General features: G+C 44.6%; 1 protein-coding gene across 1 annotated transcript in view; it reads right to left on the bottom strand.

Annotated features, from left to right (window-relative positions):
• The window catches only part of LOC126272749 (lachesin-like), a 398,134-nt gene that overhangs the window by 132,428 nt on the left and 239,325 nt on the right, over positions 1-26,381 (bottom strand). The window lies entirely within an intron of this gene.

Raw genomic sequence — 26,381 nt, 5'->3', positions numbered from 1 at the left:
TCACTTCTAACTTTTTACTTCTAGGCATAAGCAGAGAACATGCTAGGAAACAATAAAATTCTGATGGCTCTATATGCCTCCAGCGTGCTAATCTACTGGGCACTGTCGTCATTTTTTCAGTAATAAATTTATAATAATTATTGATCTGTGTACAAATGGCAGAAACAAATTCCGTGGACATGAAGTACAAAAAGAAATCTAAATGACTTGCTGACTCTTCGAAGTCCACCTTTAACCCGCTAAATGTGTTCACAAAACGGTGTCGTTTCGTCACAGGATGATTCTCCGTCCAGTCATACTTTCTTTTTCCTGACGAAGTTTCACTTACTCTATCTTCTTTTCCGTCTTCAGAGGAAGAATCTTCTGTTCGTGATACCGAGGATTCAGCAATAAGTCCAGGAGCATCCAACTCTTCATCGGAAGAAAGCTCCGAAGTATCACTACAATCTTCGTCACTGCTATTCATGAGGATATCCATGATTTCCTTGTCCGATAAACTGTGTCCCGACATGGCAAAGTCTACACACGCGAACGCTGTCGTCTCACCAGAAGCGAAAAACGGACTGGCCGATTGTTAGACTCGTAAGCAGAAAGTGTGCAGGGGAGGGGAAAACTAAAGTGCTTTCTCACTTTACAAAGAAAACCAGACAATGAAAGTGTTGTCTGAAAAGTGGACAACAGCCAGCAGCCGCTCTATTGTGAACGTTTACCTGTTCCCGAGCCCGGGCGTATATGTATGCCATTAGCCGTCTGGTATTCCCGCCTGCCGGGCGTAGATGTATGCCCGTAGCCGCCTGGACTTCCCGCCGGCTGGGCATACATCTACGCCCGTAGCCGTCTGGTCTTCTAACTGCCGGGCATACATGTATGCCCGTAGCCGCGAAAGGGTTAAAAATGGTAGTCATCCGAGTATTTTCCCAATCATTTGGATAGCTATTAGGAAACGTGGACGAACGGCATAAAGTTAAGTCTTCCAACGGACACACTGCTACAAGAGGTAGACAGAAAGAGTGGCAGTTTCGTAGGCGTTAAGTGCCTAGCTCACAGGACGGTGTTGCCCATACCGTGCCACAGAGTAGAAGATCCAGGGAAACCCGTCCAGGAGTCGCTGATTTTAGTAATGTATAAGAGTAAAGTAGATGCTTTCCTAAAATGTAACTGTTACAATAGATTTAAATTCCAACCACTACTCGTTTCTTAAAACTTACTCTGCTGGAGTGACTTCCCTAAACACATTCTGTAAACTATAACTTTCACGAAGCTTTGTATGTGATGAATACAGAACTTAAGTAAATACCGTTTCTCCATCTCATGTGAAGAGCAGATGATGCGTAGCAGCTCGCACTAGTCTCTACGAATGTGCGGTTCGCTGACTGTGCGAGTTGCGATTCTGAGGGTTCAAATGGCTCTAAGCACTATGGGACTTAACATCTGAGATCGCCAGTCCCCTAGAACTTAGAACTAACCTGAGAACATCACACACATCCATGCCCGAGGCAGGATTAGAACCTGCGACCATAGCGGTAGCGCGGTTCCAGACTGTAGCGCCTAGAACCGCTCGGCCCCCCCCCCCCCCCCGGTCGGCTCGGTTAAGTTTATGAAGAGCTAGTGCAACAACGGTTTCAGAGATAAAACTGTTGCTCGGAGGCTTTACTAAGTCACATCATCTACGCTGCATTTCTACTGATTTACACTTCCAGTTCACATTACAGAATAATATATATATATATATATATATATATATATATATATATATATATATATATATATATACTTTTTGATACCCCCGTTTCATAATGTACACCTGCCTGTTAACAGGTCTCAGTAAATCAATCCTAAACCGTAAAAAATCTTGAGACAGAGCCTATTCGGTTTCAAAACGAAAATTTGCGATGGTAAAAATTTAATCTATTTTGACCTTTAAAATGTAAGTCCATTGTAATTGTATAATAATAATAGTTAGCGTATGGTATTGGCGTCCGGGAGACCCGGGAGACCCCACGCTCCACAACTTCTTTAACGCCACTACGGGGACTTGCGAGTGAATGAGAATGAAATGATGATGAAAGACACACAACATCCAGTCGTCTCGAGGCAGAGGAAATCTGTGACTCCGCCGGGAATCGAACCCGGGACCCCGTGCGCGGGAAGCGAGAACGCCACCGCAAAACCACGAGCCGCGGACGTAGCAATTGTATCATGTCTTGAGAATCAAGTGCATAAAATGTAACCACGATATTCATATTACAGAAGGCATACAATGTCGAGTCACAGTAATGTGACCACCTGTCAGAAGCCAGAATAACCACCCTTTGCAACGCGAGCAGCTACCAGACGTATTGGAAGAGAGTGAGTGAGGCTCTGGAAGGAACCAAGAGGGATGTGGAGCAATGCCTACTCCAGTGTAGCGGCCAGCTGCGCCGGGTTTCTCGGCTGAGGACTCGTTGCGTTCCCACAGATTCTCGATCGGTTTAAATCTGAGGGGTCTGATAGCCACAGCAGTACCGTAAAGTCATCCAGCTGCTCTTCGAACCTCACAAAATGTACTTCGGGCTGCATTGTCCTGCTGGTAGATGACATTGTGCAAGGAAGAACAAACAGCATATAGAGATGGACATGTCCAAAGGATAGACGCATATTTTTGTTCATCTATTTTGCCTTCCAGAAACGACGAGATCACCCAGAGAATGCCACGAGACATTCCCCAGAACACATTCCTCACTTCTCTGGCCTGCACCATTCCGAAGATTGTTGTAGGGTGTTTGCTTTCAGACTTGCCAAGTCATACACGCCAATGGCCGTCCGTCTGTCCGGTACAGCATCAAATGTGATTCATCTGTTACCATTAAGTGGACATCCAGTTGCTGCAACGGCGTGCAAAGTCCAACTTTCATCCCCGATGAACAGCGGGACAGCATGAGTGCACGAACGAGGCGCCTGTTGCATAGGTCCTTACGCAGCAATGGTCATTGAAGGGTCGTTGAGGAGATGCTATCGGTAGCTTCTACGTTCATGTGGCTGATGACTTGCTCAACAGTTGTTATCTGTTCTGCCGGACACAACTCCACAGTCATCATTCATTCCTGTCCTTTTTGGTCCGCAGTGTACCAAAGCTGTACGCACCGTATACTTTAATCACGGCAACCTGCCAAGAATGAGAAACTTACCCGTTTCGGAAATGCTTCTACCCTTGGCCCAAAAGAGGTGACCATCCCCTTTTTAATGTCCGAAAACGACTGCACTGTTTTCCGCACCCTCCAGAGACACGCTTTCTATACCGTTCGCTGCTATGCTGCCACGTGCCACCGATCAGCGGTTATAGCACACTGATGTCGTACACGAGAGTAGTAGGTATGTAAGGTGTCAGGCAAATCCAACACCTTCCATAAAAACCCTGACATGATAATCAAATCCAGTAGTATGTCCCATAGCTCCGAATAAATCGTTACATTCAATTAACCAAAGTAATACGAGTAACGAGTGAGCAAATAGAATACCACAGACTTACACAAGAATGCCTGAATGAATGTCATACCTTCCCACCATGAGACCGACGCAGTTCCGAGGGGAGAAATGAGGACAGAAGCCGAGAGCAGAACCATGTTTAGCTAGAAGGCCCTACGATAACGGACGGACTGGACACCCACGTCGCCAGCTAACCACTAAGGCCACACAAACCGCACGTTTTAGCATGAGACTGTTTCGTGTCACTGTTACGTCAAGGACCACCCCCCAGCCCATGTTAAAAGCTAGAGCCCTCCAGAAAAACAGTATAGATCTTACGATAACTCAAAAAGGGCCAAAGGGCCACTACCACCCGCAATTTTAAGCGTGAGACTTTTTCACGTGTCTGTTACATTAGGACCACCCCCCCCCCCCCCCCCCCAGCCCATGTTAAAAGATAGAGCCCTCCAGAAGAACAGTATAGATCTTACGATAACGCTAAAAGGACCACACCAGCTGCAGGTTTTAGCGTGAGACTTTTTCGCGTCTCTGTTACGTTGCAAACTTTAAAAACATTGCCCCACCACGAAAAGTATAACGTTTCTCATTGGATAGACAGAATTTTTGTAGGCGGAGCTTAAGGTTAACATTGAGACCCTGATTGGTCAGATGAAAACACAACCAGACAGTTTTCTTTAAACCAACTTCGGTAAGTTGTAGTACGGAGAAGTTAGGAGAATAGTTGTTTCCGAGAGGGCGAGCTGGATGGCTCCTGCGCCGGCCGCCGCCCCCCTGACGAACACCGGCAAGGTAATGAACGCACGCGATGCCGCATAACAGCGCATAAGGTTCACTCAGAACTGCAGAAGTCTCATCTGTTAACCTCCTTTTTGCGTAATACTAGTGTCGATCGTCAATTAAAGCTCATGGTGTTCATATTTGCCACTTGAAGTAAAAATCTGAAACGAGATGATTTTTCTGTTTATAGTCATTGAGAAGCCACATCAGCCACTGTAATTTACGACAAGTTAGATAAGTTATTAAAGATAACTGAGGGTCATTGTAGACCATTTTGATAGTTTTGTCTTTTGTGAAAATTTAAACCTAGATTATAGATGTGATATGGCATAGGTCATCCTTCGATCCATTGTAGAACTTGGAAACCCATTCAGGGAATATTCGTTCACATTTTTGTTGCATGCAGTTGGTTTTTACCTCCTGTATTCAAACATTTCCTTTTATCAATAGTGCAATTTATAAACGATGTTTTGTGAGTAGAATAAAATTTCCAATGGTAATCTTAACTGCTTTTTCGACGTTATTTTACCAGCTAACTAAAAGTAGGAAAGCCTTGAACCCCTTCCACTAAATATAGTTAGTATTAAGATTCTTTTACAGGGAGTGCAGTGGAGCTGACGCTGAAATCATTTAGTATTTGGTTATATCATCGCTAGTCTCACTGACTCTTCTGAATTCTACATGTCATGTGTGGTCTAGCATTTCCTTATCAGCAACAGGTCCCATGTTCAAACTAGTCAATTCCCTAAAAAACACGCTCAGAGCGTCGTTGCACGAAACTGGTTGGGAGACACGATATAGAACAAGCAGACACCACAATGAATGTTTTGAGGTAGATGGCAACATGAGAACAATGTCGATATCAAAATGATCTGAAAATCAATTAAAGTGATCAATGAATCTCCCACCAACCCCAACCCCTGTTTGAGTTCATGAGTTTTCCCTAGCTGGCACGTGGATCCCAGCTCCCTCCCCACCCCTCCGCTCCACCACCTACCCTGTCTGTGGGGATTTCAAACTTTCGCTGTAAAATTAAATTTTCAGTTTAGAGTACGTTACATTATCGGAAACTGTTAAAAGAAATTGTTTATAAAACGAGGACAGGTGGCAGAAATTTTAAAAAATTCAAAGGATGGAAAATCAGGGAATTATGCACTGCAGAGGACATAATTTGTATTTCGTGCGAGAGGGATACTCTTAATTACCTTCCAATGGCATCGTGTACTGCAGTCGCTCCGCCACGTCCTGCTCGCATATTTAACACACAGCACTGTTCTGGCTTTCCGGCGAGGTGTCTCGGTGCTAAAGTGGTCTGACGTCACTGGGCCCACCCTCCGCTTCCAAGCAACGCCACAGGAGTGGCCTACAGTGGCCAGCCAGCAGTCAGAGAGAAATCTGCAGAGGACGGTAATGTGAGCCACCATTTCGTAGGCGTGTGGTGGTGGGCATTACCATGAACACGGCATGCAGCTGTCGTTGGAAGTGCCAGACTACCTGTCTGTCTCAGAATGAACAAAGTGTGTTTTTCTAAAGCTAGCAACTGAATCCATTCAAATGCAACCACTTGCCAGCAAACAATGCATGTTTTCGACAGTTCCCTCTCTCTGTTTTTCCCAAAAGTTTATTCTGCCTCACAGCAGCGTTATGTTTGTCAGCCACCTATACCGAACCCACTTCAGCCTGCTTGAAAAAGAAAGAATGCCAGTTATAACTTGCTGGCATGGCATTCTGAGTTCGTATTAGTCCTCTGCAAAGTGAAGGGTGGAGTCTTAAAGAATATAAACCCCAATCCCTAGCACAAGCATGATCGATCGTTGACAGTGCCTAGTTGCGTCCATGTGATTCTGGCAATTTGAAACGGTCATCCAGTGGTGACGCCAACAGCAGTGGTGATGGGAAACGGCCGGACTTGGGGCAACTGCCGTGTAAATGACTACACAAAAAATATGAGTTCAAATTGCGACAGCTATAAAATTTCGTAGTAAATTATTCAGAATTTTCGAGATTGTGATGCTTTTTCATAACAAGTGATAATAATTTTTTTTTCTTGCTGTTGCAGCATCCATTCCCAAAATGCTGCCTCAAATAGAGCGACAGATGGAAGCTGAAAGTCTCCAGTAGCAGCAAGCTGAAGACGTTACGCTACCATTATGTAAGTACAGCTCAGGATTCTGCGTATTACAGTTTACATGTTAAGAAAACATCTCTTACAGTATTCAAACCGTAAAAAGTGCTCGTAACATTTCTGCTGTCGCTGTAGCATTACAGCAGCAGCAGCTGGATGAGGAAAGTCAACAGCAGCAGCAAGCCGAAGAGGTTATGCTACCATCATGTAGGTACACCTCCAAATTACGTGTGGTAGTTTACGTGGTCAGAAAACAGTTATCAGAGGTATTCAAATCGTAACAACCGTTTACAAAATTTTTAATCTTGATGTTGCAGCATTAGAGCAGCTGCTGACACACATTGGTCTGCTGCGGGAGGCCGAAATGCAGCAAGAAAGTAAATACGTTTGTAATATATTGGTGTTAGATTGTTTTTCATTGTATACAAGGGTGTGAGGCATATATATTCTTCGTTGTTGTAGATGTTGCTATGGAGCTAGAGGAGGATGAGAATCTAGCAGGGGTATGTGTCGACAATGTTTACCAGGAATTATCGTTTTCATCTGTTATGAACCTTTAGTTTCTTCGTAGTTTTGTATAATCAGTAACTCGATGTAGGCAAATTCAGTTCAGATTTTTGTTGTTGCTGTTTCTTATAATCAGTATTGTGTAGACGATTTCCATGGGATAGAGAACTGGCTTCTCAACAACATCAAACACGCACCCGACCGATGTGCACCGCTGGACAAGGCGCCACTCGTGGCTGCGCAAAAGGCAGCAGATGCAGCTGCAGCCGCTGCACTGCTGCTCGCTGCACCACTGCACTATGGTGTCCGTGGGAGGTGCAGTCAGAGCAACAAGATCCCACCCCATAGGCTGTCCGTAGTACACGTTCCAGCGTGCAGCAGCACCGACAACGCCCTCTCCACAGCTTGGCTGTTCCTACAGGAACTCACCACTGCCACCTCCTCGAATTGCGCCTCCGACTGTTTGCCCTCGCTGGCAGCGAAAGGTATGTGTGCCTCAGGGCATACTCCTCATCCCAGAAGGCGCCTCCTCCAAAACGCTTTCCACCAGGTGGACGCAGTCGTCTCCTTGTTGTAGTGTTATTGATACGGAGTCTGTGGCTAGCGGTAGTGCTCTAACCTATCCTCATAGTGAAGGAATTCACATTAGCGGCGTCATGACCACTCTAGAAAGCCGCGCGGGATTAGCCGAGCGGTCGAGGGCGTTGCAGTCATGGACTGTGCGGCTGGCCCCGGCGGAGGATAGAGTCCTCCCTCGGGCATGAGTGTGTGTATTTGTCCTTAGGATAATTTACGTTAAGTAGTGTGTACGCTTAGGAACTGATGACCTTAGCAGTTACTCCCATAAGATTTCACACACAAAAAAAAAGTTCAAATGTTTGTGAAATCTTATGGGAGTAACTGCTAAGGTCACAGAGCAGTCAGGTTTGTAGAAAAATGGTTCAAATGGCTCTCAGCACTATGGGACTTAACATCTGAGGTCATCAGTACTTTAGACTTAGAACTATTTGAATCTAATTAACCTAAGGACCTCACACACATCCATGCCCGAGGCAGGATTGCAACCTGCGACCGTAGCAGCAGCGCGGTTCGGGACTGATGCGCCTAGAACCGCTCGGCCACAGCGGCCGGCGGCTTGTAGTAGCATGCCCCCAGTGTTGCAGGCAGATCTCCTCTAAGCCCTACATGATCCGAGATTTAATGCTGTTAAATGTAACAGAGCAGTTTGGTGCGAGTTGATTAAAGCTTCCAAAAAGCGGGTTGCTGCTGAGGAGAAAAGCCTGCACTACATCTGGGGTGATGGTGGCGTCATATCTCAGACTACACCAATCGCCGAATAGTATCGTGAATCCATCTTAGGTGCTATAGTGGCCCAGTTTTCCAAAATGAAGTGGCCGGCCGTTGTGACCGAGCGGTTCTAGGTGCTTCAGTCTGAAACCGAGAGACCGCTACGCTTGCAGGTTCAAACCCTGCCTCGGGTATGAATGTGTGCGGTGTCCTTAGGTTCGTTAGGTTTAAGTAGTTCTAAGTTCTAGGGGACTGATGAGCTCAGATGTGCTCAGAGCCACTTGGTCCATTTGAACCGAGATGGAAGTAAGAGGGTCAACTACAGCACTCAGCCAAATACCACACCTCGACGTCCATATTCATGTCCATGACGCGTTATATCAGTCCACTTATATCAAACTCTCTGAGAATATTAAGAACAAGCAGGCTTGTATTAAGGTTCAACATGAAAAGCATAGCGCTTCTTTGCATGGTCAATCCTGGGTTGCAAAAGAAAAATTAAACACAATCCATAGCACACATCCGACACAGAATGCGCCTTAACATTGGTGGATGTTATAATCTTCATACTGTTGAGTTCCCCTTAAAAATTCACGACATACCGAAGTTTGAGACACAAAATGCCAGAATATCAGTTCACGTTTATGGCCTGAAGAAGAAGCTGAAAAGCAAACAAGATGAGCAGGACCAGCATACCGTAGTTGGCCTTTTTCGAAATATGTAGGTGGGCGTGATCTTCATGTCAGGGTGCTACTCTTCCCTCGAGGTGATGGAATGCCGTGTGGCTAGGGCCTCTCGTCCGGTACACCGCTCGCCTAGTGAAAATCTTTTGAATTGACGTCGCTACGGCGACTTGCTTGTCGATGGGGATGAAATTATAATGATAAGGACAACACAACACCAAGTTCCTGAGGGGATAAAATCTCCGACCAAGCCGGGAATCGAACCCGGGATGACATTCCGTCACGCTGACCACACAGCTACCAGGGGCGGACTCTCAAGGTGATAATCAGCATTGTGTTTCGATCAAAGACATGTACCGCCCGCTTTACAGCCAATTGTCAAAACATGAACATATAAAACACATTTGCTTCAAACGACGTTTCGGAAGAAAAGTATTTAAAAAGGCATCTGAAGGACTGTAACCCAAGGAACACGGGCGTGTTGTTATGCCTGCAGAAGAAAATAATGCTCACCGCCGGGATCGATGTCTGTTTGTTGTATACGCAGACTTGCCCCTATCACCCTCAGTGAAGGGAACCCTTTAGCCTGACATACCACTTCCACGTAAAAACACGTACCGTGGTCCTGATGCTGCAGCGTCGAGCAGCCGCACGTGCTGTGGCAGCGAGACAGATCGGTTGTGCCGCGGTATTTCAGTAGGAGTAGACGCTCGCGTCTTACAGTTTTTAAAGCAATAGACAACATTTCTATTACTACCAATAATTAAGTAGGCGCCCAGGTCACCTTGCACGGGCCATCGGTGTTTTGCGGTGGAGTTTTGAACTTCACTGTCGCTAACAAGGATACGAATGATCACGGTAACGGCTGGGTCACCGTTGCCCTTGTACGTGGACCAAAAGTCGATAAAGTAAAGGGGCTAGATAATTTCAATTCACGTGAAGTCATTGCTTATCGGACATTTCAGATTTGTGAAGTTTACATAGAGACTAGGGTTCATCGTATTACATGTTGACTATGCCTTTGGTTCTCAGCTCCAGGAATCGTCCTAAATTTTATGAATCGGAATGCGTCTCAGTGTGGGTGAAAGGTGCCGGCCTGGCACTGCAGATAGGCAACCAGCTACAACACTTTCGAGACCAGATTTTCGCCCATGTCAACAAATATTAAGCAACATTTAGCATCCCAGGGTACCCCAGACAGCATCCCAGGACGCCCCAGAGAGCCACAACACCAAGAAGAATTGCTTCTCGGCTTTTGACAAGATCAATGTATAGTTTTTTTTTTAAATAGTTAATGATTTACTTTATCGACTTTTGGTGCACGTCCAAGAGCAACGGTCACCCAGCTGTTACCGTTTTCATTCGTATCCTTGTTAGCGACAGTGAAGTTCAAAACTGCACTGCAAAACGTCGATGGCCCGTGCAAGATGACTTGGGCGCCTACGTAATTATTGGTAGTAATAGAAATGTTGTCTATTGCTTTAAAAACTGTAAGACGCGAGCGCCTACTGCTAGTAAAATATCGCGGCACAACTGATCTGTCTCGATGCTGCTGCGCGTGCCGCTGCTCGAAGACTGACACCGTCTTTCCAGATTCATTACTCATACAGCTGCCAGTTACCAAACCACAACTTCTGCGATGCGGCGCAGTGAGGATTAGCTGCATCCATGTAATCTTCTCCTTGTCTTTTACATAGATGATGGTATCAGGATGATCGAATATTCGAAGTGACAGCATCATATATTTATACTAGATACTAGGATCGTCCCAGTGGAGTCCATGGAAGAAATGTGTAAGGCACTTTCCTCTCCTCCGTGTTTTAGCACAATTCACATCCTTGACAGGCCTCAGTGGTGCAATTATTGTTTAGAATATCTCTATTGAACCGTGATCTGTTGTGTATGCTATGAATGCAGTGTCATTAAATGTGAATTATCTACGCTCATCATAGGAACTATGAAAGACAACGACGACGTCCACACTCCAAGTTGTCATTGTGAAATGCTCTGGGTTACTTATACACCATGCTACACAACACCAGTTAGTGAGCAATAGTTAATCGCACGATCAAGTTCTCGGATTTATTAAGATTCGATCTTCACAATTCCGCATTCTCATGTTTTCCTTATAGTCATCATTAACGTATTCGCATAAACACACCTCCGAATCTCGGAATGTGAGTTTCTTCTTAACAGACTTAAGGAGATCTGTAATTGTAATCTCTCTGTCTGGTAGGACTGCTAGGGGGCTCCTTTTTGTTTCTAAAGATAACACTAACTTTCTTGTATTGTTTCAGGTATAGCCCTTTTTCGATGGTTGCTGTCTTCATGTCTCCTGCAGTTGCTCCTGAGAGTTTTGTGCATTCTTGATTGTCCTGGCAGTAGCCGCAGTACCCCCCAGAAAGAGTACTCACCGCCGAAAGACCAGCTAGGGCAGGAATGGAGAAGGGACTAATACCGGCTGATGTCTTGGGTGTTGGTATAACCCTGCGAGGTTTAATTGATCTTCCCTTTCTCACTTCTTTCTGCTTCAGGGAGCTTTTAGTTGCATACATCTTTGTCAGGTGCAGTTTTTCATGCACCCTTTGGTTGTCATCTTCTTCCTTAGCGCCCTACGTGCAACGCTCATAATTTGACTGTACGTCTTCACATTCTAGCCCAACTTAACTTTATCAACTGCAAATGCTACAATGCGTTGCCCTGTACCAATAACCCTTCTCGCACGTATTGCCTAAGCTGTATCAGTTGAAACTCGATCGGCCATGTAACGATAGTTATTTCCTGCGTAAGCGATGTAGTGTTCCATACACGCGCCGTCGAGAAAATTTATCCCCTTATCACCGTATGCTAACAGATTTTGAAGTTTTGTTCCAGGTCTACAGTACTTATATCCACGAATGTGTAATAAGAGAGGATAGCGCCTCCTCCTCCAATGCATCTCCTATCACGCGTATTATGCTGAGGTGGTTGTGGTCTGAGCACCCTGTTCTACAGGAAATCGTCAGCGAGGATCCAGATGTTTTGTGATGCGGAGAAAACCAAGCCATTTACCTAGTACTCTGTTCCTTCGAAGCCGTATGACCCTCTCTACGAGGTAAGCATCCACTTCCGAGCTCTTCTGTATCTCTTCTATGTAAAAGCATCCTCCAATTTCTGCACTACTGCTGTCTTTTAAGAGGCAGTTTCTCGGATTCGTTCTGCAAATTTTTGGAACAGTGAATATATCAGTTGACCAGTTTGACAAGTTTGACTTCTGGAAAGCTGTCTTACGTTTTGAAATACGTACTACATCACCTACACTAAATTGCTGTTTGCGTGGATCTATCATTTCAATACGGCTGTATACGTATCTAAAAGTCTATTACCATGAAGAACGATTAGTCGCATTTCTATTGTGTGGTGTTTGGTTCTATTATACTATCCAATTGTGTGCTGGAGGATATCAGTCCATTTATGTAGGCTGCGAAGGTTGGATCACGTCCATATTTAGGCTTTTTCATTTCTGTTCAGACTTGCCGCGATACTCACCTTCAGGTGGGTGAACTTCGAGTAGTTATGTGTTCCGTACCGCTCCATCTCAGTCTTGAAATATTTATTGTAAAACTCGCCGCTATGATCAGTTTGAGTGTTGTCTGGGCTTCAATTCATCCCTGTCTGCAGCAATCACTGAAATACAAGTGCGACGTCCCTCCCTGTTTTCGCTTTCACAGGTTATGCCCATGCAAATTTAGAATAAGTATAAATGACCATCAAAATATATTTGAATCCGTTATTCACACGTGAATATTCCCTCATGTCGACAAGATCCGCCTGCGACAGGTCATCCAAATCTTTAATCATAACATTTACTCGAGGGTATGTTTTGCATGCTGGTTTGTGCGGTTCCAAAACCACGTAATTATTCGATGGTACCTCTCTCTAAGCTCAGAAATTACTGAAACTATTTCAGTCGAATGAGCTGTACTACCAGCGGCAGCTGATGCCGTCAGCACTTGTAGCCGATCTACTACCTAATTGGGGTCGTCGTCATATACATACTGTGGGAGTCGATTGCTCCGTTTTTATGCTAAATGTCAGTACCATCACCATTGATATTTTTTTCACTATTCAGTATAGGTTTCATAATGGATCTGTATTTCACATTGGTTCAGCTTTTTGTGTTCTTATGCAGATGCGTGGAAACAACATTTCACGACACGTTTTTGTATCTTTAAGCGAATAATTTACAGTATTTGTCGGTCTTAGGAAAATAAGGTTCAGTGGACTGGATGGTTTTTAAACTGTCTGATGTAGCTCTTTATTGTGTTCCCAGTTAAACTTACAAGCTACGTTCCCAACATAAATGGTTTTCATCAAAGACACTGAATACTTTTTTCTATCCTAGCATCATTTTGAAAGTTAGTGAAATCGGCAATAGCGTCATCGTCATCGTTGTGGAATTTCGCTGAGAGTTCATCAAGTGATTGAGTAACTGGTTTAAAGATTTCTTGCAGTGTCTGATCCCGTTTCAAATCCCCTTATCTCAGCAATACTAATTTCTCTCGAATGGCCTTTTTGTGCCTCTAGGACTTTATGGTTAGTCGACATCTCGTCGTAAACTAATAGTAATTCTGTGCAGCATGAGATTTTACATATCCACTCTCTTCTTGTTATACTGCTCCCCCTGCTCGGTAACTATTATTTTCCTTTCAGTTAAGTCGTCTACTTTCCTTTCAATTGTCTTAACTCGTCCATGAAATGTCCTTAACAACGGCTATTTCACCTTGAGTCGGGTTGTTTACTTTCTTTTGGATTGCATTAACCTGATCATTCAGTGTATAGTTCAGTCTCTGAATGGTATGACAATATGTACGCCTCCAACTTAACACCGAGAGTTTGGATTTTCGCGTTCATGTACAAGCGAATGTTTTGTCTCTGTACACCAATCCTATCAGACTGAGTTCGCGGCATGTGTGTCAATTTATCCATGGTGATGCATTTACTCACCCCTTTTCACGGCTGTATAAATAGTAAATCTTAGAAGTTCCATCTTACCTATACTATTCATTTTTCTAGTTTTATCAGTAATGAGAAACTCATGCTATGGGTGAAAAATGGTTCAAATTGCTCTGAGCACTATGGGACTTAACATCTGTGGTCATCAGTCCCCTAGAACTTAGAACTACTTAAACCTAACTAACCTAATGACATCACACACATCCATGACCGAGGCAGGACTCGAACCTGCGACCGTAGCAGTCGCACGGTTCCGGACTGCGCACCTAGAACCGCGAGACCACCGCGGTCGGATGCTATGGGTGATTCCAGGACTCTACGCATATCTCTGCAACATCACTGAGCGACATATTGGTTCCTATAAGAACCCTGAAAATGTGTTTTAAATTCAGGCTATCCCGTTTGAACGCTATAATTACGTTTGCATTATCCCTCACCAGCTGTTTTGAGATTCTGGAATATGTCTGACTCAGATAACATACATCAAGACCCATATGGCAACCAAAACAGGAATAATGTCGAATTTGATCTTGGTTTTCCAGAGCAACATCGTCGAATATGAACACTGTGTTTGGCTTTAGTTCTTCCGGTGGAGGAATAACACTGCTGTCACAAACATCGTGTATGTCACATCATCTACACACTGTAGTATCTCCTGTAATGGTATTTGGGCTGAAACAGTGTTTTTAAAAATATACGTACAGGCTCAAAGCGCACTCCATCTAGATGTGTTAGCAGCGATACAGGAATACCTGTCCTACCGCAGTTGGATGGACCTACAGTTACTGCACGTACGTTGTCAAGAAGGTGTACGCCTGTTTTCTTCCTGTCTTCTTGCATGCCGTCACAGCTGAACTCACAAAAAAGTCTTGCTACCCTGCCATGGTACCTCCTAAAGGAGGTATTGGGGTGCATTGAGTTACTATAGAAAATAAAGATCACTATACCCTGCCATGAAGCTAACTATATCAGATAAAGGCATGCAACAAGTTCTTACAGAGAATTTAGTTACATTATATAATTTTCTGCTGTTGTATGTTTACAGTGGAAATACCAGTAGTGGTAGCTTTAGTACTTGCAATATAACGAAAGTTAAGAGATAAAACACATACATGGTTATTTACACTTTTATTCAGGAATTATACACGGAGTCCACCACATCAACAGGTTCTTCCTTTATCCTATCATCAACACAGAATACAGAAAATAAAGTCTTCTTGCAAACACAAAATTCGGAATGTATTTCTCTCAAATTCACAGGTAGTACATTACTTTCCCTTGGCACCACATTAACCTACTGTTTGAAGTCGCCTACATGCACACTGTTTGTACAGGGGCACTCTGTCATGTCCATTACACAGCTTTGCCATAAGGCAGCCATTTGTTCAGTCTTTCCAACATAATGCGTAGCATTATCTGTAGACTGAACAATGTTGTAATGGTGGAGTGCTATAGTTAAATGGATGTGTCACCGTATTTCACACGGAGTGCAGATTGATTGTAAAGTACGGTAATGGGAAGAGCTTGAGCAGCACAGTAAACATCCAGAGGACACCTGGGATGATACTTGACTGTCAACTGATGCTTGATTTAGACTTTTGCACGATACAGTTCATCCCATTCCATCTCTGCATTCTCGATGTCTGTCACAACACACCGGTGTCTGCAGATGCTTCCATACCAATATGTAAAAGCTTTGAACCACTAGCAGTTAACTTACACTGTGAAGTAAACAGTAGCTGTGCACAGGGCTTAAGTGGTATCTTTTCATCCTGTGTATCCTCCCTTTGTCCATGCAGGATCACTGGAATATTCTTCGATAGCATGTATGATGGCGTCTAGTATTGACCTGTGTCATGATGATGAGGAACTCCTGTGCACTTAGACGGTCAGTGGCAGTCTGGGTGTCTTCAACCGACAATACCACCTCATGGTCCTGCTCCAACAAGCTGACCAGGTGCGCGACAGGGTCCCAGAGTACTGCCGCTGCTGTGGGCCCTGACGAGTTGTGACACGTCACTGCTGCAGATCTTAACGGATGTTTCATCCACTGATGAGCAAAGACGAAAAACTGTTACAAGCAGTAATAGCACCAAAAGACTTGATCTTCCTCACACAACACTAAACAAAGACATTAAGAAAGGGTACTTATTCTTCTGCAGCCTCTTCCTATTCTGCTACAGCTGGGCAGCACTGGACGATCTCGGTTGGCGCTTCATGCTGACTGCAACTGAGGCTGCAGAGCTACTGGGCTCACTTTATGTCCCCAAAGGGATAAGATGCTGTGTTCCTATTGGGTACTGCCAATTTCAAGCGCTTCTGGTGGCATAATTGTGAACTAGACCAATCGCTAGGTCCTTTTTATCACAGGCAGACATCTCTTGTGAGGTGAAAAATTGTGAATTTCAGAAATGACAGGCAGTTATAGCAACAGCATCGGTCTGCCTTAGTTGCAGAATGCATCTAGGTACCATTTTACAGCATAGCCATTACCTGCTGTAAAATATACTTCTTCTTCTTCTTCAACTTCTTCTTCTTCTTCTGCTTCTGGCACTCATACCTGCTTTCTATTCTGCATGTAGAAGGACATGGGCACAGTCCTCGGTTGCATGCTTACAGTCAGCATGGCTGTCAAACTCCTCCCAGTCAGACAACAACAGCTCTTCTACAGAATACATTCCACACAGCAGCAAGGATGGTGTGTGAGTGATAATGGGATGAGAGGATGGGTCTGTGGAGAGGGAAATGGATGAACAATTCCTCTTTTGTGGTATATATCATATGTATGAGCATACGTCCATTGAAGCAAATTAGGACTGACCAAATGTTACATTTTGGAAGAGTGAATACTTCATGTGGAATACCTCAGCAGTTTGTACATGCGCATCCTGATGTTTCCATAACAACAGCTAAGCACAGACTGAACATATCCCACCAATTCTTGTCAAGTGACAACAGAAAAAATATTCCCGGCAGTTTCTGTGGTAGGGGGTGGATGTGGAACGTCAGCACAGTCCTGGGACAAAGAACTTCCCACCATTTTGTAAATACGAGCAATACTCGAAATTCCCACAAACTTTGTAGGTGAGAGGGTTTGGGTGGGGGAGGGGCAGGGACCCACATGCCGGCTGGCGAAAACACATCATGTCATCCAGGGTGGGGATGATTAATTAATTTGCATATCAGTTTGATATCAGAACAGCATCCATGCTGCCAGATTCCTACTACTCTTAAGTGGTGGTCACGTTAATGTGACTGGATACATGAAACTAGAGTGATGGAAATGGAGAGTTTTACAGGATAAAAACTCTCACCAAACGCTATCAAACTCAGAATGAAATTTTAAGAAACATACCATATGATTTAAGTGTGCATAATTTGAGCACAAAACAATGCCATTCCTGTGGGTGAGAGGTGGTGTACTTAGTGACTTTAAGATGTGGCTAACATCATTGGAAACTGTCAGGTGTAGATGCCTCGCAGCATGTCCAGATGTCGTGCACATGCTTCTTTCTACTTCTGAGGAAGCTCGTATCATTGGCACGAGGGGCATGGGAACATCAGACCAACAGACAGCACAAACGATAGTCTATCGAGCGATGACGGCACGTGTTATACAGAAGGATTACGTCATGTGGAAAGAAGCAAGACTGATCGATTGTCTCTGACGGATGGAAGGATGACAACAATTAAAATTCGGGAAAGAGTTCCAGATAGAGTGACATTACGAATCAGTAAATGGTTATTGCAGGATGGGTTGAGATCTGGAACCGCCTCGAACTGCCAGACATTGAAATCATATGGCAAACCACAGAACTTTGCAGGCTGTACAAGTAGACCGAGAGCCAACAGGGACTTTGAGCAGCATTCTCGCATCCTCAGCGATGAGTCTCACATCCGTCTGTAGCAGTCATATCGGCGCTCACGCGTGTGTAGCCAACATGACGTGAGGTTACAGGCAGCAACGGCTCTAGGCTGAATTGGTAATTGTTGGAAGTGGGCTAGAGTGGTAAACCCCAGTCTCATACTCTTCACGATCAAGGTATGAAAAGGTATTCTCCCAGAGGGGACACAAAACATCACTTTCCATTTCACAATATAAATGCTTTAACGATTTAATGGTTCACGTGGCTCTGAGCACTATGGGACTTAACATCTGAGGTCATCAGTCCCCTAGAACTTAGAGCTACTTAAACCTAACTAACCTAATGACACCACACACATCCATGCCCGAGGCAGGATTCGAAACTGCGACCGTAGCGGTCGTGCGGTTCCAGACTGAAGCGCCTAGAACCGCTCGGCCACACCGGCCGGCTGGTTTAAAGGTTCAGCTGACGTAGCTGCCCCGTCAACTGATTATTCATCTGTAGACTGTGTCTGGATACAGTGACAAGAGGCAGAGCATCTGCTTCGGTATGTTGAATTTCAGAGACAGTTTCATCCCATGTTGCAGCAAACAGCAAAGTGCGTTCGTGCACATGAAGTTCACAACTTACACTGATGTTCACTGCCACCAGTTCTGAACATGATGAAGAGTGAAACATTTGAGACTTGTTGCGTGGAGAACGTCCTCACAGAAAATTACACATACTGGAATGGTGCTCCAATGCCACTTTCTGTTTCCTTCAGAGTGTAAGCCATAAGCAGGTTAGTTCTTTGTAAAAAGCCGTTTAAAATGTTATAGCTAAGAGTGCGTCCACAAATCCAATCTGAACATTAATAAAAACATTAGTAACTGTTATACTAACAGCTGTGTTCACAACAACGGAACAAGAGCCGAAATAACATAGTTACAGGAGAAGGTGGTGCACCTGAAGAATAATGTGTTCTGCACTCACGTGTAGGGACTTGTTTTAGAATGTACACTAGAGACCGCCACGGCCAGTTTCCGACATTTTCTACAGTTTTTCTGTTGTTAGATATCAGTGTTTAGCGCAGAATTTGTATGAATATTTCCATCCTGTACATGAAATTGCTTTTGATTGGTTGATTTGGAGACTAAATGGACCAAACTACAGGGTCATCGGTCCCTTTTTCCTCATGAAAACTGGACTCGGTTTAAAACTATTCTCACTCAGGGAAAGTAAAATGGTTCAAATGGTTCTGAGCACTATGGGACTTAACATCTGAGGTCATCAGTCCTGTGACCGCAGCAGTCGCGAGGTTCCGAACTGAAGGGCCTAGAACCGCACGGCCACCACGGCCGGCGGGAAAGTAAAAAGGAGTAAAACTAACTAGGAACAAACCTGAAGGAGATAACGAAAGAAGCAAACCAAAAGGGAAGACGTGCACTGAAAGACAAAAAAAGGCTGCGGAAGGTATCAAAATAATATAGCAGACGGCCTGGACTGGCCATAACAATAAATAGGATAAGCCAGCAACTCTGCAACACACTAAAATCTCCAGTCGAAAGGCAAAAGGCTAGAGAGACACACACAGACGAATGTCAAGATGAACAAATAGCAAATAAAGAGCAAGCAAGAGTTAAACATGAGAGGATGAGGGCCCAGCCCAGACAATATTAAGCAATTGCGCATTGCGCATCGAGGTAGTGCTCCACATGTAAGCGTAAAATACGACGATGGCAGAAGTGTATGACGCAAGTCTTGGCAACAGAAAATTGAAAGCCGTGAGTGAGGGCCCATGACAGCATCTTTCATATAGTTCCCTGCAGATGACGTTCAACCACACCAACGGTAGATTACCAAATGGAAATACAAAAATCGTCTGCGCATAAGAATGGCGATACTGAGACCACACCACTGCTGTGAGACTATTAATGCCACTTAAAAAGAGTGGGATGTTCAGGACAGACCCCTGCGGGACCCCATTCTCTTGGAAGTGTGTGACGCAAAGACTCAAACTCTGAAGGTGCAGAGCACAAGACGTTCTGTATAAAGCCACCAAGACCCCACCCGTACAAAGTAGCGAGTATGTAACGCGCCAGATGGTGTCATAGGTTTTAGTTATTTACACAAAAAGGACGGCAATAAGGTGTTGATGGCGGGAAAAGGCCGATAGAACGGCAGGCTCCAGATACACCAAGTTTTCAGTAGTGGAGCGACCGTTTTGAAAACGACTCTGGGATGCAGCTAGAAGGCCAACACAACAGCTGGCTCACCATCCATTCGTCCAGTTTGGTCAGAATGTTGGTGGCGCTGATACTAGCCATCTCTAGTGGGTCCTTACCAGACTTGAGTACCAGAATCACGAAACTTTTCGCCACTGCAATGGGAATTCGCCATCGCTCAAGACGCAGTTGAAGAGGGAAAGGAGGTGGCGCTGGTAATCCGCTGACAGATGTTTAGTCATTTGGGAATGGATACACCCTGGTAGAGGGAATGCATTTGGACATACTCCAAGGGCACTGAGAAATTCGCACTCACTGAAAGGAGCATTATACGGCTCAAGGTGACATGTACCAAAAGATATGTGTTGTCGTTCCACCTGCTGTTTTAGGGTGAGAAAGGTGGAGCGGCAATTTTCAAATGCAGATGTACGAGCATAAAGGTCAGCAAGATGCTCTGAGATTGTGTCTGGCTTTGTATATACAGCACCGTGTGTGAAAAGACCAGATATACCAGCAGGGGCTTGATATCTGGAAAGGTGTCTAAACTTAGTCCCAATCTGATAGGGAGAGGTCCATGTTTCAATGACGGAGACATATCGTTCCCAACACTCCTGCTTCTGGCGTTTGATGAGTTTACGACCCAGGCACAGGGACAGCTGTTGCTTATAATGCTGTAGGGCCTACCCACAGTCTATAATGGGATCTGCAATTTTCAGTGACCACCAAGGCACTGTCTTCCACTGTGGGCAACCTAAGGAACAAGGGATTGCCAAAGCAGCTGCAGCAGCAATAGTAGTAATCATTTGGATAACCTCATCATCGTTGCCATGCAACAATGGTAGTGGTGGAGGAGAAAGCATACCAGTAGGTCTTGATAAGATCCTGCCTGAGCAAGTGTCCAGATGAGTGATGCTGGGAGAGGGACAGGATAAATGGAAAGTAGTTACCACCACACAAGTCGTCGTGAGCTCTCCAGTGTATAGATGGAAGAAGTCCAGAACGGCAAATGGAGAGATCAATGGCCAAGTATGTGCCATGTGCCACACACTGACATGAGTACTCTGGTGACAAAGGTCGGATTATTTAGTAGATGATCGACATCTTTCCCATGGCTTGTAATCTTGGTTCCATCCCACAAAGACTTATGGGTGTTAAAATCACCCAGAAGTAGGAAAGCTGAGGGTAGCTGGGAAATAAGAGTAGCTAGTACATGGCATGGTACATCACCATCTGGAGGGAGGCAGACATTACAGATGGTAATTTCTTGCATTTCTCTCACTCTAACAGCTACAGCTCCTAAAACTTATTGAAGGGGCACAGGTGTGTTGTATACTGAGGTAAGGACGTAGATACAGACTGCATGTGACATTCTCTAACATTCAGGACAATTTTTGTAAATCCCCAATATCCACAGAGGGTGGGGGTCCACATTATTGGGAACCAGGCATACTGAATATCAATGCAGAAAGCAGATGTAATACATAAGGGTTGTCGTAACTCAGCAAGGTGGGAGGAAAATTGCCCCAATTCCATTGCAGGATGACGCTGTTTATGGTCTGCGAAGGTTACCTTGAGCCACCAGTTGAGTAGTTGTAGCCACTTCCATTGCAGCTGAGACGTCAGTGAGATCTAGGTCCTTGGGGTGTGCTAAAATCACCACCGTGCCTTCAGACACAGAACTGGCAGGGAGTGGTGGCGTGGGGATTACCAGAGTCTCACGTTTCTTAACAGTCTTCTTCTTGGACTGTTTGCCCACTCGCTTCTCTTTAGGAGACTGCCGCGAGGGCTTCTCCGAAGTAACTTTAGATACAAATGAAATCTCGAAGCCCTTCAACCAGAAGCTTGTGGGTCCTTCAGCCACTGGCTGCTGTCCACGTTTCCAGGGAGAGATTTTGGAAGGTGGAGTCCCAAGGGACACCTTTCATGCGAGAGAAGCCAGACAAGGCTGTTGCTTTTCCAGCTGGCATGAAGGGACCGATGTTCTTGGCGTTGAGGAACTCCGTGCGCCCAAAGGGTATGCTCTGGGAGCAACAGAAGATAATGGGTCCCCAACCACTAGGAAGGGGACAGGTGGCTCTGAGGGCCCACTGTAGAGAGCTTAGACAAAGACTGTGCCATCGCTAATGAGGGGGATGTCATCGTTGTGGCAGCATAAGACCATAGAGTCAAATGGGGTGCAGTCTTTCATATTTCAGTTTAAACTCTCTGTAAGTCGTCCTGGTCAGTATCTTGTAGTCCATTATTTTGATCTCCTTTCGCAGCACTGAGAAGTCCAGTGAACAGGGGGGAGTGGCGCTCTTCACAACTAACACAGGTGGGAGGAGGTTCACATGAAATATTCAGATGCAGCGGATGTCTGCAGTCTCCACATGTGGCGCTGGAGTGGCGCCAGGAAGATATGTTCCCTTACTTCTAGCATTTAATACGCTGCATACTGGGAGGGACTTATGCTTAGATGTCACATCGGTAGACCATGACCTTTACGTTTCAGGTAATGAATCACCCTCAAAATTCAAGATGAAGGTACTGGTAGCAAACCCTGTTGTCTCTAGGTCGCCTAGAGTCGCGCTGGACGAAGTGAACACCTCAACGTTCTAAATTGGTGCGTAGCTCGGCGTCAGATCGCAACAGGAGGTTGAAAAGAAAAATAATCCCATGGACTACGTTGAAGCTTGTATGGGGCTAACCAAAACAGGAATATCACCCAGCATCTCAGATGCGACTAACGCCTGTGACTTTTCTGGGGATGCTGTCTGAATCAGGACTGACACATTGCGCATTTTGGACAGCGCAGCGTCTTTGTCAAATTTACCCTTCAGGTATACTATGAAAAAGACTGGCTTGGTAGTCAGAAAGGCATCTGCACCGGTTCTGCTGCATGCTACATAACGAAGTAAATATGGCTCTCTTCTTTCTGTAGTCCTACGTTCCTCCCATGGTATATTTTGGGAGGGGAACAACTTGGTGTTACATGTCTCAGCATTACACTGAACCTACGTTCCTTAGAGGTTTCTGGGGGCCTTTGGTCCCAGCAAAAGATGACCTGGTTCACTTCATTGTGGGTTATCCGTGCTGATGATACCCACTTCGAACAGGGCCTCTCCCCATGGGCGCCACTCAGCCACAGCAAAGGCCACCTGACATAATGTCATAATGGCATCAACTCCTTGGCATACACAGGAATTTCTCAGCTCTGGCATCAGCAATGTAATCCCTGTGTTGTCAGGGGCAACGACCAAGAGGGAACTTGATGGCCGCACCGTGACAGACTGGCTACCATACTGGATAAATGCTGTGAAGAAATCCAGTATCGTCATGTAGCAAAAGAGGACAGCGGACAACAGAAGTAGATGTTGTACAGCTTAAGCTGTCCTCGCCCAAAGAGCTAGATTGTGGGTGGTGCTCCAGAGCCATGATGGTAAGAGATAAAGAAGGTCTAATCCCACAGTGGGCATATGGTGCATCACATAAGACGTCTTTCCACAGATGACCCGCACTTAGGAAAAATTTGGACTGTGTAGGTCAAACTCTGGAGGAAACCACGATCCTGACTCTCTTTAGTTCCTGTAACTACAGGCAGGAATATCGCGGCCCTATTCTAACCACCGAACCTGCAGTTGAAGAAAGTGCTGTATAGTATATTGGAGCGTTTTGGAATATACTATTAATTCTTCAAGTACAGACTTTTAAGGTGAGTGAAATGCCACATATTTCCAGAAATATTCGTTTAAAATATAACATTTCAGAAGTAATTCGTCGGCTGTGAACGATCTTCTTCGCTGTGACGGGATACTAGCTCAATTTTTCACACAGAGAAATAAGAAAGCACGTAGAGTGTAAGCGATGGGTAGTGATGTCAACTAGGTCGTGAGGTGAGCCGGAATAATGTGTTTGTGCAATAATTCGTGGCGACCCACTGGTTTTGGAATTAAACGTAGGTGAGCTATTATTTCCTAGTATATTTGAAATCTATTGACTATTAACTATGTTTCATTTCTGTTTTAATATGACACGTATAATGTATTTGTAGAAGGATGTGTCGATGAATACAGAACTAAGAATCGTCAGTGTTGAAAAACGTCCACCGTGTGCCCTTTTTTAACCAGTTTTGCTGCAGACAAGACGGAATTTGACAAAATAAGAACGTATCGTGAAACACAACATGCTGAATTCACACATAATCAGAAACGTAGAGACAGTGACATGACAAATTCCTATGCATGTGGGGCATAGACAATAGCTGATAGTAGTCCTTGGACAGAGACACTCATAACAGTCGTAACTGGGCACCAGAGGGAGCTTGACCGTCTCTGACAGGAATGGAACCAATACGCCGTACTCGGACCAGTACGCCGTACTCTTCTGTCCTGGTCGACGGAGTAAAGTGATTTCGGAAAAGTACGGGTTGTACAGATCCGCGATTGTGGACTTACCGCCATAGTTGAACAAGTTCACTCAACTAATAAAATACGGCAACGTCGCAAAAAAAAGGAACAGTCATTTTCTAGAAAGTACGAACGAAAGGCTACCAAAGGTAGTTACCATATCGATGGAAGAATGTATAGTGGAGCGACTATACAAGAGCTAGGGTGAAATTAGGGCCAGAACACGATACTGTATTACACATCTCATGCTGAAATAGAAGAATATTTTTTTTATGTTTAAGTTCACTAATGTATGCATCCGACAAAACAAAAAAGTCTTACCTGAGATATTCTATCTCCTTACGAAGTTTCTTGAGAAATTTGTAAAGAAAACAGGCCTCACACATTTAGAGGGAAAATTACAGAAACAGTTTATGTATATCAATTGAAGTCGTTTCACAAGCGTTTGATGGTCAATGCTTAGATAGTATTCCACACGACAGTCACACAGTTCGGAGATTTGATCCGTCTTGGAAAAATTGCGACAGCAATTAAGTAACAAGTTGCGCAACTTTACGATTGTCCAATAGAAAGTGGAAGAAACAGCAATTGCTAGACATATTATTCTGGTAGCTTACGTCCATCTGACTGATGGGACTAATCTCCGTGAATAATCTCTTTTCTGCGACTATGCAACAACCAGAATTTCTGAAAACATTGTGATACTGCAGCGTGTGATGACAGCGCTTAGTTACAGCAAAAGGTCGAAGACATCACTGCAGAATTTTTGCATACTCACTGCAGGATCTACGGGGACTTCTGGCAACAAATAAACTGAAACTGTTCCCCCGTGGAATCTTGCAGACTCTATAAAAACAGAGGACGCCTTCGAAAGAAGGGCTGCGATGACTAGAATTTGCACTACCCTACACCAGAGCCGTGGGCCACATGCACACTTCCACTTTATTTCACGCTGTTGCTGGTTAGTCGTCATAAGGTGACGCACAATGCAGAGTACTTCGCTTGTTGGAGGAGGAGGTCTTTGCCTGAAAGAGCTATATAAAAACTAATACCTTCAACACTACGGTGCAAAGAAGTGAACGATGAATACTTATCTGGAAATAAGAACTGTACACACACAAATAAAAATTACAGTTATGGGAAGATAGCAGAAAGAATAGCTACTACTTGATACATGATTCATTTTCTTGTTTGAATCATACGGGCTACTGACAACTCATTCCTTATAATAGTTTCATGTAACTGATTTGTTGATAATCTAGTCATATGAAAAACTGATAAGGAAGTTGATGAGGGCAAAGAGGGAGTTTGTCCAGTTCTGTATTTGGACACGGAGTAAGCGTACAGAGCAATGACATAAATATAGCGCGCCAAATAGATCCCTAGTGTACATACTGTATTTCAACTACCATCAGAAATTAATGATATGTACGAATGCCTGGTTTCGCGGCGATATGTGGTGATAAAATGCCCCCGAGCTGTGAAAAACACGTAGGCCTCAGAACGCCAGGAATAGGAATACATAAAGTACCATGTGGATGAGGACACTTTCATGTCGGACAGGTGGCGCGTACTATTTAAGAGCGCTGTGTATAACACAACAGATACTCTCGCCTTCTGTAGCCTGAGGAATCAGCGGTAGAAAGGCGCACTCTAGAAAATGGACATTGTATTGCATTCGACGCGACTTCTGTTATTACATACACAAATAATTTCTGTGATCGACATAATCTGTGACAATATCGTCAATAAAATGACGATCTGCAACTAAGCACGGCTTGGGAACCGGCCATCGGAAGGCTGAAACGTTAGGGCAGGCGCGCGACAAAAACAGTACCTTATATGGCGCTCGAGCAAGCATCAGTGACGTAACAGAGGGTAGCGATGCTATGTAAGTACGGTAGTAGCAACCAAAAGACAGTCCCAACATGACAATGGCCGAGGAGTACTCGGCCGAAAGCTGGTGGATTTTAAAGCATTTGATACTGCTGGAAGCCCCGTAGAATTTTATCACAAATTGATGATGCTTTGAAGTAGTGATCGGATCCGTTTGGGAAGTATATGGCATTCACGACCTGTCCAGGAAT

The sequence above is a fragment of the Schistocerca gregaria genome, chromosome 5 (assembly GCF_023897955.1).
Source record: "Schistocerca gregaria isolate iqSchGreg1 chromosome 5, iqSchGreg1.2, whole genome shotgun sequence".
NCBI lineage: Eukaryota > Metazoa > Arthropoda > Insecta > Orthoptera > Acrididae > Schistocerca > Schistocerca gregaria.
This window is presented reverse-complemented; position numbering and strand designations above follow the sequence as displayed.